Raw genomic sequence first — 14,945 nt, 5'->3', positions numbered from 1 at the left:
TGGGCCATTGGTCTCTGTCACAAGTGTCTGCCTGCCATTCAGCCTGACAGCAACTATAGATGATTTATAACCAATGGTTAAGGCTGCATTCCAATAAAACCCGATTTAAAAACATATGGCAGCAATTGCATGTAAACCATAGGCTATAACCTGATAATACCTTCTCTACAATCTTATGAGCATGTGCCCCTTGGCAACCCTAAGTGCTGGGATGGGCACGCTGGAACAGGATCTGGAGGCCAATCAGGGTTGTTTATATAGGCAGGTCACAAGCCTCCAGATACAAGAGTGGGCTCTAGAACGTCAGGCTCTGTAGACACCTGTACTGGTCCCCGTGCAGTTCTCCCCATGGGGAAGCCATGCTCACAGGGTAGTCCTAGTGGCCCTTCTTACACATGTCTAAGGACACAGGAGCTATGCAAGACAATCCTTCACTGTCTGAAAGAGTAAAACTGGAACTTCAGTCCAATGACCTTTTATCACAGCATTGAAGTCGCTTCCAAGGACATTATGTGACAATTTTACAATGCTAAGCAGGGAGAAAGACATTGTGTTTTCAAAAAGAGAGGGATCAAAATCAGATCTGGCTGGGTCCACTCATACATCTATCCCACTTCCTAGTGTACCCGCAAGCAGATACTTTCCTGCCCTTCAGCTCGAAGCTGGGGAGTGACAGCAGCTCTTCTCATAGGGATAGGGGCAGGGGGTGTCATTAAATGAAATGACACAAGAAAGAAACTTAGCAGAATGCCCAGCACACAGATAAAATCCAATAAGAGCCAACCCGGATAACCTTGATACGCCTAAGGCCACTAGAAACCTCAAAACTATCTTGGAATTCTTTCAACTCATTAAGTTTATCCCTGTCTGATTAGATTGGTTCAAACTCAGTTTGCGATTTAAAGGTGCTTCAGCCATCGTTATTTTTGTTTTCAAGGGGTGGGTTCTCCTTTCTTCCTTCCTCCTGGACAGATAAGAAGCAGTGGGCTTAGCAGTAATACTTTTTATAGTTTTACTTCAATTTTTTTCATACAATGTATTTTAATTCTATTTTACCCTCTCCAAACACCTCCCAGAACCATATCTCCCTACCCACCCAATACTCTCTCTCTCTTTCCCTCCCCCTTCTCCCTGAGCACAAAAACAAAAATCAAAACAAACAAGCAAAAGACAAGAAAGTGTCAAAACAAAGCAAAAATAAACAACAACAAAAAGAGTTCATTTTGTGATGGCCACCTATTCTGTATTGGCCTGCCCTGAACAAGGTTATTAAACTCAGATTTTTCCTTTTGCAAGTGGATATCAAAAGGAAAGGACTCTATTATTTTTAAAAATAAGAAAAATCAGTTAGGCTGCAATATTATATATCCACAGATACCAAGGAATCGCAATAGTAAACTATTTAATCTTAAATGCTACAAAAATATGAATTAGGAGCAAAAAACTCCCACTGCCATAGCTGAAATTGTCAAAAATGCTTTCCAACCATTTTCCCCAAATCCCTATGAAACGGAAGCATGTGTGTACACACCTTACCACCCTCCCTGTTAGCGCTCTCTCGTGCTCATTTTATAATTACTGTTTTCCACGTGCAGAAAAAGAACTCAGCTGCCTCGGATCATGTTTTATAGCTAAGCACTTGATGGAGGAAGTTGACAACCCTCCATACCCAGGTGAGCAAGGGCTCCTGTGCCCCAGGGTTAGTTCTTCCCATCAGCCGTTGTTCCTGCGTACATTTTAAACTCTATCCACTTGTTCCAAAGTATGAACATAAAATGTAAAAGACCTAAAAACTTTCTAAAGAAAGGTGCGATTAAAGTATACGGCTAAATCCATAAGTTAAAAGCATAACAAAAATCAAGAATAAAAGGTCAAAGTAATGAGATGTTAAATAAAATTAAATTAAAAGATTATGGCCGATACAATATGCCGAGTATAGCGTTATCCATGGCCTCACACGATGGAACAAATAAATTGGTTGCACTGAAGAAATAACTAAGATTGCTAAATTTGTCTTTAAAACATCTGTGCACCTCCTTTAATCTGCAAACGTGAAATGTCAATTGGCAACGCTTTAGCTATAATACACTTACCATAAAACAGAGCTGGGGATTATTGGGTCTTACATTAAAAATCCCCAATCTGTCCACCAACAGGTTCTCCAGAGAAAATGACTGAAGAAGAAGAAGAAATACAGCTCCATGCCCTTAACCCCAGACACTCAATTCTACAAAATGCTTCTTCATTGGCAACAGCACTGTGTAAATAGAAATATATACAGATATGTATATATGTATATATGTACATATGTATGTATGTACATATGTATATGTGTACATATGTATATATGTACATATGTATATATGTATGTATATACACATACATATATATACATATGTGTGTATATATGTGTACATATATATACATATATGTGTGTGTATATGCACACACACACATACACACACACACACATATATATACAAACTCACATACACTAGAAAAACTTTAGCAACAAGAACTGAAGAACATGAGGTGGAAATTAGCTAAAATGGTCACATTTCAGAGTAGAGAATTCATATGTACCTCATGCATGATACATCTATGTGCTCATGTATGTATGCATGCATCTATGTGCTCATGTATGTATACATATATCTATGTGCTCATGTATGCATACATCTATTTCATCTACAAAGAAGACAACAGTCCGTCAACAGCATGGCTGATGCTCATGAAGGAACTGTATCTGACCTTTTAAAGGGAACCAATAGCACAAGGCTGAATTAGATTCAGAAACCTCTTGAAAAACTGAATTTTCAGTGCCTAAGAGCTCATACATTCAGTCACCGAAAGGAGATCTCTTGCTCATGAATTCTAATAGGAGAAATGAAAAGGGAAACTAAGAGACGTGGCTGGAATCGACTCACTGGATATTTCTAAAGAACAAATCCAAATGTAGCTTCTAATGTGCCAGAGGCCCTCCGTGAGAAATGGGGCCACATCCCCTTTATTTGGGCTTCTATTAACAACTCTAATTGTTATACAAGGCTGTCAGCTACTTTAATATCTATCATCAGATGAAGGCCTCTTGAGAGTGATAGATGTGTACTCTAAGGGAACTCAATGAGAGGCAGTACAGAAACAGATGGAGAAAAATCAGGTTTTCAACCAGGCAGAATCTGACATGGGGGACAGATTCATAATCACATTTGTTAAGGAATTTTGCAAAGCTCATGAGATTTCAAGAGCTGTCTTTATTTCAGGAATCTGAAGACAGATACTATGAGAATGTTCTTGACCACCACAACAGACATGCCCATTGAGTTGGAGCATCTCCCTGCAGCCTGAGGAATCCCTGTGAGTCAATGGGAAAGGAAAGACAGTGGACTTGGAATCTAAAGCATGTGTTCCCACTGGGTAAAAGGTAAAGGATGCATGTTCCTCGCCATGAGTCAAAGTTTCACAGGAGTGAGATTTGTGAGAGAATTGAGTCATCACCCAGGGCACAGCAGGGTAGACCAGTTGACTGCCAAAGAACCCGCCTACAATAAATAGTCAGCATCATATTCCAGTTACAAGCAGCAATTTAGTTAATGCAGTTAAGTTAATGATGTTAATTTAAATTATTAATATGAAGAATACTCAATTTCCAAATTGATTTTGGGTTTATCAAAGTATGAGACACTTAAAAATGATCTCACCAACCTATGTTTATATAATTAAAGTATCACTGTAGTAATTTTATTCCAAAGAAAACCTACCCAAGTTTGAGAGACCTTAAGAGATTTAGCATACATTAGATGTGAGTCCATGATCTCGTACTTCTTATCTAATTTTGAACTCATTGATGAGCTTCACTCAGTAGAAAGGCCTCAGCTATAATGATGGCTACTATAACAAGTTAAGTGAGTGATTATTAGTTCTAAGAATATAGCAATACTTGGCTGAATGCCTGCTGAGGCTTACTGAATATAATTACTATCACCACCATCACCACCACCATCACCACCACCACCATCATCATCATCATCATCACCATTATCAATTTTGATCAAGATACATTAGGAGGTTGCTTCAATCCTTTAATATAATATTTCTTCCTTGTGAGTAAAACAATTAGCAATGTTAAAAATCTTGCCATAATGGATCTACAAAGATTAACTGGTCAAAAAAGTTGTCAAAAGTGTACATGTGAAAGCAAAATTCCAGTCAGCCATAGCACTTGCTCACAAGCCTACAGTCTCCCTCTGTTAGGATGAGAATCTTCCTTGTTCCACTGAAACATGGCTCGGCCACATGACACCTGCCACATCTAGGAGCTACTCTGTGGGTGAGTCATTGCGTTTCCTCTTCAGTGAGAGGATAACTATGCAAGGGTGAGCCCTCCAGTCCAAGTCCCAGAGCGAAGACAACCAGAGACTGCCCACCAGAGCAAATTAAGCACAGTGCTAAACAAAACACTTAATTAGGTTAGAACACAGGATGGCATTCTCTCACTTCTCCCTTCCCTTCCCTTCCCTTCCCTTCCCTTCCCTTCCCTTCCCTTCCCTTCCCTTCCCTTCCCTTCCCTTCCCTCCCCTCCCCTCCCCTCCCCTCCCCTCCCCTCCCCTCCCCTCCCCTTCCCTTCCTTACCAAGCAAGGTAATGTCATCCTTTAGAACAAACCTAGACATTGTAACTGTCTCCATGTGTGTTTTCTTTATTAGTCTATCCGCCCCCCAAAAAAATACTTTTTTTTCCTGATACTTGGACATAAGGTGAAGACGAAAAGAGCTGCAAGGGGGCTGCATTTTGGCGTGCTCTGAGAGAGTTGTACAAACAGTGCAGAAGTGAGTGTCAGCTAGAACAATAGAACTTGGGACTTGAAGGGTCAGTACATATATGAATACAGGTCTCAAGCACAGCCTCATAATGAGTCCAGTTAACCGTAGAAAGGCAAGAGAACAGGGCTCCAGGAAATGCTATCTCTGATCCTATCTTACAACTGTTTCCAATCGCACTAAGACACCACTTGACGTGAGCCTTTCACTGGATGGATAACTCAGTCCTCACAGCTCGCTGAAGGTGGCAGCCATACCTCTTTCATCTTCCTAACCACTGCAGTGTTGTAATTAAAACCAGTTCTGTGTGGAACAGTTGAAGCACGGCCTCTGAGGCCAAGAGTACAAAATTCAGATCCCAGTTCCTCCACAGACTTGGGTCGGGAGCCTGTGAGCAGATGCTACGATCATCGATCTGAAATGAACATTTTAGAGGGCCCCAAGGGACTTCCCACTGCCAGGAACAGCATCTCCGCCTGAGGGCTCCATTTGAACCTTGGGAAGCTGATCTTCCCCTGTATGAGACAGAGCAGAAGTGCCAGGGAATTAAATATCCTCAAAAATACCATACACCATAGCTTACAGCAGAATTATTTATATTGGCCAAAAGGAGGAAGCAACCCAAAAGCCTAAAAGCATCAAACGGGGAACTCAAGCGTGGTGTACAGACAATGCAATGTTAACCAGCCTGCAAAGGCAATGAACTTCTAACAGGTATTATAGCACAGATGCAGGAAGCACTAAGGCACTGGAGCTTCATGTCCAACTCAGTCCTTTGCCTACAGGGAATCAATCACACAAAACCTAGAGAAACTCCCCAAATAGCATGAAGAACACCCAGGACAAACAGATCGCCAACATACCCCTGACTCAGGGAATCAGAGGGCTATGGGCTGATTGTGCCATTCCCTCTCCAGCTCTGACTTGCCATCTTAGCATCAGTCAAGATACAGTTTGTCCTTTTCTAGCTCCATACTGCACCATTCTCACAAATGAACCCAGAACCATGACCCTGCATATCCAGGTACATCCTTTGCCAGAACACACCTACAGTGCTGTTACTTCAGCTTTCACCTATACCATCTGGCCAGCCTAAACAGCAGATTGCAACTCAGGCCTACTCTATTAAACAAGACTAACAAGGGCTGGTAGAGGTTATGATATGATGAGTATATGGAAGGCTCTGGGTTCAGTCTCCACCATAAACAAACAAACAAACAAACACATAAACAAAGTAGTGACTAATCTAATGTCTAGGGACAGACTCATCTCTCTCAGGCTGGCCTTGAACTCCGTGTGTAGCTGAGGATACTCCTGAACTTTTAATCCTCCTGCCTCCCGCTCCTGCATGCTGGGATGATAGGCATTCCCCACCATGCCTGGTTTGTGCAGTGCTCAGAATCCAATGCAGGTCCTCACACATGCTAACAAGCACTCTGCTGACTGAGCTGCATCCCATCTCCCAGAAAATACATTTCTGAATATGTATTTTTCTCGAAACTGAGACAAATGCTGACTAAACGTGCATGTTCAAGAGGAGGAAGACTCTATTTACATTTTGCTCTGTAGCATAACTCTCAACACTTTCCCCTGACATTTCATACACAATAAGACTCTTAACCTTTTCTTATTCCACCTAGAGTTGATCAAATTGGAGCATTTGACTGAACACCATACATACTGGGCATATATAACAGCTTCTGTTTTTGCTCTGTTACATTATGAGGCTCACTCTTCTCCCCTTTACTGCCACCTATATTTTCCCCCTTTAACTCTATAAAATAGTAGCATCATTCACAAAACAGTCAGGTGACTGTACAAATATTGTGGGTGACTCTTCTGAAATACAAGGGCACAGCAGCTCAAAACATCAGTTCCTAAATGGAGGCGCAGAGGTTCCGAACAAGGTGTGAAAGGCAGTTTATCAGGGTTGTCTTATAAATGTGAAAAGTCCAAGGCAGACAGGACACATAGAACATGCAACAGACTTCTCACCTCTAACTCCCAACTGGAGGCATTTCAGAGGGTAACTAAACCAATTACATCCACGAACTTTCTCGGTCCACTCTCAATATGCTACAAATCATTCCCACATTTCCGTCTTAATATTCCAACAGGCGGTTTGATTCTGTCCACTTATGGTGAGCACTGGCCTTTGCGTCTTTAAAGCAAGATCCACATTCTAGTCTCTACTTAGATATCACTGAAAAGATTTTGGTCCTTGATGACATTTAGAGAGAGCCTCAAAACCTCCGAGTGGTGTGGAGTTCCACTGCAGGCTTTTGGTCAGGAGTATCCTCACCTGGAAAATGGTCTGTGAACATTACCAAGGCTGCATAAAGTATGTTTAGTCAATGAAGCCCCAGTGGCTGTTGCTAGGATGTCTAAATCCAAATCTAACCATTCCATACCATCCTGTCAGCCATCTCCCAGTTTCAGGCTCCTTGGCCCAAACCAAGCCCCAAGTCACTCCCATAAATACAAGGTCACAGGTTTAATTCCTAGTACAGAAAAAGGTAAAATAAATAAATAAATAAATAAATAACTACCTGAGATCCTTGAAAGCCAAGTGCCAGCTCTAGCTTCTTCATGGCTCACAGGGCCCTTGTGCCCAGTCACCCTCTCCGGCCTCTCTCCCCACACTACACCCTCAACCAAAGCAAACTATGTTCACCTCCCCAAGCTTTGAATCTCCTCCCATTTTCTCATTTTGAAGCTGGGCCTATACTATTCATCTGGTATTTGTACCACTCAAACCCACTCTCTGTCTACTCTAGTGACCAACTTGTCCTCAGCGACACCTTTAGTATCACCTAACTCAGAAGCCCTTCCTTCATCCTTCCTCATGACTCTCTGAAGTTGTCTGTGGCAGGCTAGTTGCTCCCCAGAAGAGAACCACTATTAACACCAGACACTCTAGCCTTCAAACCTCCAAATCACCTGCTCTGGTACAGCCCTCCTCGTGTCCAGAAGAGACCCGTCATGACGTAAGTATGTAGACATATGGCAGCTATATAATATAATGGTTTATATTTCCTTATTAATAAAATCTATCATAAGAGCACACATGCTGGTTTTGCTCCCAAGGTTGAGATTGCAGACAATGTCATTTATTTGGTTGAAAGTTATTTAATTGAAAGCCTGCATGCATGAACAAATATCTGTATGAGTATGTATGTGTGTGTGTGTGTGTGTATCTTACTTGATACACATGAAATAAGTTGGCTTAAGTGATGAGAAACAGAGGTCCCAAATAGGACAATCAATGGTAAGTACACAAAGGAAATTCAGGCCAGTGTTACATTTCTATAGATAAAAGAAACTGCTTGAAGTTATTCCAAGCAACTATTCATGTTGGGAATTCAAGATGGGTCATCAGTGTATTTGAAGTCTATATATAAAGATAACGGTTCCTTTTCATCCTTAACAAAAATGGCAAAGAATTCCCCTTGTGTGTCAGCCCCTGCTAACTGTTCCCTCTTCCTAGGTGTGATGGGCAACCCCTGAAATCCTGTTGCCTTTGTGTCCACCTAGCATCACACAGGACTTGTTCTCCGAGAGCCCACAAGAAGGCAAAGCTTTCATCCCATTCACTACCCAACCTTCTGCTCCCCTAGGGAGAGGCCCAGGAACAAACAGGAGGATGTACCAGATTAGGAAAGAAAGAATGGGTAGCAGGGAGCTTTACAGCCTGAGGGGGAGGAAGACTCACATCACCAGAAAAGATCAGAAACCATCTTCTGAGAGACACAGGTAAAAAAAGAGTCAACAGCTCTGCTCCCGGTATATACTACCCCTTGCTCTTCAAGGTCATGACAGTTAGCTGGAACCAGTTGGCAGGAAGTTACCATGGCAAGCCTGGCTTCAACCAGGCAATGAACACCATCATGATAGGAATGTGATGTCTGCCAATTCCACTGAGAAAACAAGCAGGGCTAGCAGGCCCCGCCCAGACTCACATCTTACAGAGACCCCAGCTCTGTGCCTCCAGGGAATAGGTTTCCACCCTCAGAGCAGCTCCAGGGTGGCAAAGAACCTTCAGTCACTGCCGGTGCACAGAGGATGAACTCCCACCCTGACGACATCCCCTGTGTCACAGTAGAATTCACTGCAGAAGAACTTAGAGCAGCAAAGCACAGCGAGGTTTAGTTTCTTATGAAACCCTGCTCTCTCTTGCTATAATTAGTCATGCCATTTTAGCAGAAATGTCTCTCCTAGTTTGCATAAGGATATGAGAGTATTCTTACAAAACAGTCAAACTGCTCGACGCCCATTCAAGCTCTTGTCTTCTGACCCACTACGAAGTTATCTTGAATTAATAGTTTGTTCCTCAAGCATTTGAGGGGAATGTACTTTGGTGCCTGCAGTTCATTCATACTCAAAACCGTGTAGGGGCGGAGAGCAGAAGGCAAGAAAAGAGGTAATTTTAGACACTTGCGTGTGTTCGCACACACATGCACATACACACACATGCACACACAAACACACACCCACACCTACATATGCACACGCAACCACACATATCACACACACACACACAAGTTCAATGAGACCTGGAGAAATGGCTCACCAGTTAAAGTGCTTCTCACGTAAGAGTAAAGACAGACATTCATTATCCCCAGAAATCCACATAAATGCCAGGGAGTCACAGATGCCTGCCTGTGATGCTGGTCAGAGAAGTCAGAGCCAGGGATCCTCAGAGGAAGGGGCCTAGCAAGACTAGCCTTATCAGGGAGCTCTAGGGTTAACTCAGAAAACCTGCTTCCGTGAATAAGGTAGAAGAAAAATGGAGAATGATTTTCAACATCAACCTTGGCTTTCACCTACAAGCACACACACATGTATGTACCCACACAGATGCGTGCCTACATACATGCAAAAGCATGTGCAAACATATGCACGCACACACACATACACAGAAGATATGGGAAGGAAGGAGTTAACAAACAAAGCTGCTGTTGACAGGCATCTATGAATATTGTCACTGTTTGCCCATCTCCAAATGTATCCAAGAGACAGCTTTTTATCCTGTATTCATGCAGTGGGGCTGTAATCTTCACCATTGACTTCCAGGAAAAATAATCAGTTCTTTCCTGAAAGGGCTGGCTCCCTTCCTCTCTCTCTCTCTCTCTCTCCTTCCCCTCTCTCTCCCCTGTTTTAATTTTAGTGAGTGCCCATGAGGTGCCAGCCAGCAAGTACAGATTTCCTGGGCTCTGACCAAGATGAACTCTCCCTGGCAAAGGCAGTGCATGTTCAAGAGCAGAGGATAGACCTTGGAAGCAACAGATCTCAGAGGCAAGAGAAGAAAAGATGCCCAAGATACTAAGGTCACAGTCCTGGGAATCAAGCAGTGAAGTGCTGAGGGAATATAACTGGTGGGTAAACTGAGCCAGCCCGGGGGACGGGTGCCCAATTATACCTCAGTTAGCCATTGAGGTAGAAGCCTTGGGCTTCCCCCACTGAGACAGAGTGAGTAGAGATCACCCAAGCCTCAACCCTGCTTCCATGACAACCCAGCCCCTCATGCTGTTTTGGCATTAATGCAGTGGCCCTTAGTTATCTTACTTTGCATTTGTAAGGAGCAGTCACTGCTCCTACTGTGTCCAGTAATAATTAAGTAGCCTTGAAAGTCAGGGTCTAAATCTGGCTGTTTGAGCTCTACTGTTCCTTGAGTTCACCTAATAAATAGTTAATGAAGATCTACTGTGTGGAAACCTTCCCCTAGGCCCTGGGATTCTGTGATCACCACACCATGGAAGGTGGCTCCGGATGGTCTCACATTGCACATGTGATGGCCGACCATAGAAGTGATACAAGTCACTCATAATGCATGCCTAGGAGGAGAGAGGAAGCAGCCATGGGAACATGAACAGTCTACACTACAGATGTCAAGGCATAAAAAGCTGTCTAATATAACATGTGTCTATTAAAGCGTATGTAAATAAGGCAATTGGACAGCTACAAGATTCACACCACCCTGTGACTGGGAGAGTCTGCAGCTATCATTTTAGAGAAGTGACTTCACCATAAAGACACCTCAGGCCACATAAACCTGAACTCTTGAGTTTTTAGGGAAATTTTTTCCTTTTTTTTTCCATGAATTCCTCAGTGGGGTCTAGCTAAATTTTTCTTAAGAGGAAAAACACGTGTGGAACTGAAAAACATTGGAACCTCTAAACAGAAAACAAATTCTTGTACAGATTTAAAAGGGGGAGGAGAGGCAGAGACCAAGACATGGAAAGTCCAAGTAGCCCCCTCCCACTAAAGCTCTAGAATGTCTAAGAGGTGACAGCCAAAGGGGAGTCCACAGTCAGGCTCTGAAGCTCTGCTGTAGCTCGCTCTCACTTGGCTCTTTAACGTGAGGAAGGCAGAAGAGGAGCACAATCCCATCAGACGAGGTCATCGAGGGCTCCATACACGGTTCTGATGATGTGCGGGATCCCCCACCCTCCAGCTCTGAATCATGATGCACAGCTCATCAGTAATTCTCTCCATTACTCATCCCTTGCTTCCTGGCTAATGCGAGACCATCGATAGAGGCTAATGCTAACCTTCAGGAAGCGTTTGCTTTGTTCTCAGAAGATTACAGTCTAACAGAAAACCATGACTTACAGTCACCCAATCACATCCTTATCTCTCTCTCCTGGGGTCGGCTGGATCCCCAGCTTCCCCTCTGCCTCCATTCCCACAAACACTGGACATCACGTACCAAAACCTTGACGCCCAATCCCCAGTTTCTAACTCCACGTCTTCAATCTGGGACTAAGCTGCTTACTTGAGCTTATTTGAACGCACTTTTCCAATATGATTGCTACTGTGGTTCTTGATCCTGTCCAGCTGAAGGTAAGCCTAAAAGTCAAAGTGATGCTGTTTGGAATTCCAATCCCTCTACTTACTAGTTCTGTGATCTTGGGGAAGTTCTTTAATGTCTCGGAGCTTAATGCGGCCACCTGCAAATAAGTAGGAGAGTATCTGCTCTGAGGAGCCCTTAAGAAAATACACATCAAAGAGGATTATGTTTGGCTGCAGTAACCCCTTGTAGGTAATGCAGTTCTTTGTTTCATTCACCAGGGTTCTACAGGAGGCGGTGTGGTGGCACTCAGCACTTGGGAGACAGAGACAGGTTATCATGGATTCAAGGCCAGACCCTATCTCAGATCAAAGCATAGTAGAGAAAGACAGGGTAAACTGGTAGTACCAAGGAGAAGGGCCATCAAGACTGAGATCTTTCCAGGCTCCAGGTCTGTTGTTATATTTCGTTGTTTTGCTTTGTTTTGTTTTGCTGAGCTAAAACGTAAACACAGGACTAACACACCTCAGCTTTGCTATGTTGAAGACACTTTCACTGCTATAGTTATTACTGCCTATCCAGGTATTATACCCACGTTCCCAGCAGCAAGAATGAAGTGCCAAGAGCTATTGGAGTGCACCAGCCGGGCGTGCCCTCTTTTTTTAAGATTTCTGGAAAATCCCCACCCAATAATTTTTACCTCCATCATTACCAGACCTCTGTCTCATGACTTCTCTATGATGCCATGGATTCTGGGAGGACTAGATGGGTATATCCTCATGTCAAAATATAGTTACTTTAGTTTAAAGAGCAGGTAGACATGAAGATTGGGTAGGCAACCAACCAGGTCTACTCTAATATCAAATTAGCTGTTTTACCAAGAGTGCTCTGCAAGGGGCCTCACACAGAGTTACATAAAAGTCACACTGTAGCCAGATGTGCTGACACACACCTCAACACTTAGGAAGCTAAAGAAGGAGACTTGCCAGGTTCCAGGCCAACTTGGGCTAGAGTAAGGCTGTACCTCAAAAGAGAAAAGGTTAGACTATAGGAACAATTGCTAATGGGTATTGCTGCCGTTCACCTCACTAGCTTTCTGGCTAAACGGAGTAACTTGGTTATAGCCACATGTGCCCCTCACATTCCTACAAAAATCATGTGAGCACTTTTCTATTGCTGTGACAAAACCTCATGAGCAAAGCAGTTTATAGAAGCAAGCATTTAATTTGGAGGCTCATGGCTCTAGAGGATTAGAGTCCATGATCACCACGGTAGGGAACATGTTAGCAGGCAGTCAGGCACACTGCTAGAGATGTAACTGAGAAGTTATATCCTGATCCACAGGTTGGAAGCACATGGAGAGCTAACTAGAAATGGCTTTTCAGTTAGAGATTTTAAAACCTAAACATACCCCCTCCCCAGCCCCAGTGACAAACCTCCCCTAACAAGGCCACACCTCCTAATCCTTCCCAAGCAGTTTCACCAACTGTAGACTAAGAATTCAAATAGATAAGCCTATGGGGAGGAGGTTCTCATTCAACCCACCACGACTATCTCCTGCTCTTGCTGTAGCTTTCTCCCTGTGAATCTAAGAAAATGGCATTTTCTTACTTCCCCCACCACCTACTTGTAACAGTAAGTTCCAAAATGCCAGGTCCGCCACACTGGCCCACACCACTGCATTAACAGTTATGTCACAGAATACTGTCAGGTCCTAAAACTAAAATAGTACCCTGATAATTAAAGTTGCACATTTATAAACACATCTGCTATGACCATCAGCCTTCTAGAGTCAAATACAGTATATTCCAAACTGCAAAGTTTAAATAGTGTATGTGTGTGTATGTGTGTGTATGTGTGTGTGTGTGTGTGTGAGAGAGAGAGAGAGAGAGAGAGAGAGAGAGAGAGAAAGAGAGAATATTCATAGAGATGAAGAGAAGGTGATAAAGATTCCATCCTCCAAGTATGAAGAGAGGGGCTAGGGAGATGGCTCAATGGCAAAAACTCATAAGCATGGGGACCAGGTTTCAGATTCCAAGCGCCCATTTAAAAGCTGGGGATAGCCATGTGCCTTTACTCCCAGCACATACTATAGTGAGAGAGAACAGTGAGGAGTCCCTCTCTCAAGGGAATGATAGTATAGGACAACCAACATTCTCCTCTGGCCTCTGCATGGGCACACACTGATAGACACATACACACGAACAAACATACATACTCTCTCTCTCTCTCTCTCTCTCTCTCTCTCTCTCTCACACACACACACACACACACACACACACACACACACACACCAAAAGAAAAAAGAAAATGAATGAAAAAATAGAGAAATAAGTAATAATTGTTGCCAGGCATCATGATGGTGCACGCCTTTAATCCAAGCACTTAGGAGGCAGAGCCTGGAAGATCTCTGTGAGTTGGAGGCCCTGGTCTACAATGTGAGTGCGAGAACAGTCAGAACTACACCATGAAACTCTGTTTGAAAATAACATGAGAAAGAAGAGGAGGAGGGGGAAGGAGAGGAGGAAAGAGAGGAGGAAGGGAAGGAGGAAGAGGAGGAGGAGGAAGGCTCTCTAAGTCACACCATACTTTGAACCTACATGGTAGATTGCAGCTCACTGAGCCTTCCTTACCCCACTTCAGGCAGAATCTACCACTGAGATTAGACTTTTCCATGCAACTTCCTTTCTCCAAGAAAGGGTGTCAGTGGAAGTGACATTTGCTTGCATGGTTTGCCTGGATGTTTGACAGCATCCACCATAACATGGGCAAGCCACAGGAACCCCAGAACACCTATGGAACACATTAGAACTCAACCTGTGCCTTAGTCAGGATGCTCCCAGAAGCTGAGCCTGCAGACTGGAGTGGGAAATGAATACCTGTTGCTATAGAGGAGAAAATCCTGTTACCCTGCCAGAGTTGAGTGATATACTGTTATTATTTGGAATATGTTGGCATTTCTTATCTGTTCACTTACTTTGTCCCTTTTCTTCATCTAAAAAGAGAACACTGGCTGCAACCAGTGTATTTCTAGCTTGGACCCAACTGTCATAAACTTGCAAGAGCCACACTATTAGTACTGGCACACTCCTGCTTTATGTTTGTTCTACTATCTTACAAAATAAATAAACCTGAAATAAACTATCAAGGAACCGTATAAGTATTGCTGAAACTGTCCTGGTGGATGACAAGAGGTGACCCATGTGGCAGGCAGTGGTAACAGGTTGTGTGCTTTTTAAAAGCCAACAGATGTTCTAGTGAACCAGGTGAGACAGAGTCTGCAGAATGAACCTAAAGAGAAGCACAAGCTATGCACTGAGGTGAACTTGTGGACAG

At 43.3% G+C, this 14,945-nt stretch overlaps 1 protein-coding gene across 34 annotated transcripts in view; it reads right to left on the bottom strand.

The window, feature by feature from the left end:
* Positions 1–14,945, bottom strand: part of Erc2 (ELKS/RAB6-interacting/CAST family member 2) — an 856,263-nt gene that overhangs the window by 838,357 nt on the left and 2,961 nt on the right. For 3 of the 34 annotated variants that reach the window (XM_011245046.2, XM_011245047.2, XM_030247785.1), the window contains one exon: positions 11,716–11,769. The exons of the other annotated variants lie outside the window; for them this stretch is intronic. The gene's annotated coding sequence lies outside the window, so the exon portion shown is untranslated. The remainder of the gene's footprint in view (positions 1–11,715; positions 11,770–14,945) is intronic. 34 annotated transcript variants of the gene reach the window in all.

Source organism: Mus musculus, chromosome 14 (genome assembly GCF_000001635.26).
Source record: "Mus musculus strain C57BL/6J chromosome 14, GRCm38.p6 C57BL/6J".
Lineage (NCBI taxonomy): Eukaryota > Metazoa > Chordata > Mammalia > Rodentia > Muridae > Mus > Mus musculus.
The sequence above is the reverse complement of the archived record's forward strand: the minus strand, read 5'-3'. Positions and strand labels throughout refer to the sequence as shown.